The 627-nt window shown below is 40.8% G+C and overlaps 1 protein-coding gene across 1 annotated transcript in view; it reads right to left on the bottom strand.

Moving 5' to 3' along the window:
* LOC107666725 (oxysterol-binding protein-related protein 10-like) overlaps nt 1–627 on the bottom strand; it is a 51981-nt gene that overhangs the window by 45242 nt on the left and 6112 nt on the right. The gene's annotated exons all lie outside the window — the stretch shown is intronic.

Here is a 627-nt window from a genome sequence, read left to right as displayed (position 1 = left end):
TCGTTTCAAACCCGTAAGACCTTCGTTCATCTTCGGAACACAAATTAAGATATTTTTGATGGAATCTGAGAGCTGTCTGACCCTGCATAGACAGCAACGCAACTGAAATGTTCCCAAGTCCAGAAACGTAGCAAGGAAATCTGTAAAATAATCCATGTGACATCAGGGGTTCATCCGCAATTATACGAAGCTAGGAGAATTCTTTCTGTGTGCAAAAGAAAAAAAAAACGACTTGATTCAACAATTCGTCTCCTCCGCATCACCCTGTAAACAGCATATGCTGTTCTGTGTCAGCTGCATCACAGGGATACACTGTTTTCGTTCAGATCAAATCACAACAAAGTAGGAAACAGATCCGGCGTGACGCAGCTGACACAGAACAGCATACGATGTTTTACGTCCAGCGGATATTCTCCAAAATTACAAATTGTTCAATAAAGTGTTGTTGTTGGGTTTGTTTGTGCATAAAAAGTATTCTCGTAGATTCGTATAATTGCGGTTGAACCACTGATGTCACATGGATTGTTTTACTGATCTCCTTGCTACGTTTCTGGACCTGGGAACATTTCAGTTGTGTTGCTGTCTATGCAGGGTCACAGCTCTCAGATTCCATCAAAAATATCTTAA

Source organism: Sinocyclocheilus anshuiensis, unplaced genomic scaffold (genome assembly GCF_001515605.1).
Source record: "Sinocyclocheilus anshuiensis isolate Anshui unplaced genomic scaffold, SAMN03320099.WGS_v1.1 scaffold267, whole genome shotgun sequence".
Lineage (NCBI taxonomy): Eukaryota > Metazoa > Chordata > Actinopteri > Cypriniformes > Cyprinidae > Sinocyclocheilus > Sinocyclocheilus anshuiensis.
This window is presented reverse-complemented; position numbering and strand designations above follow the sequence as displayed.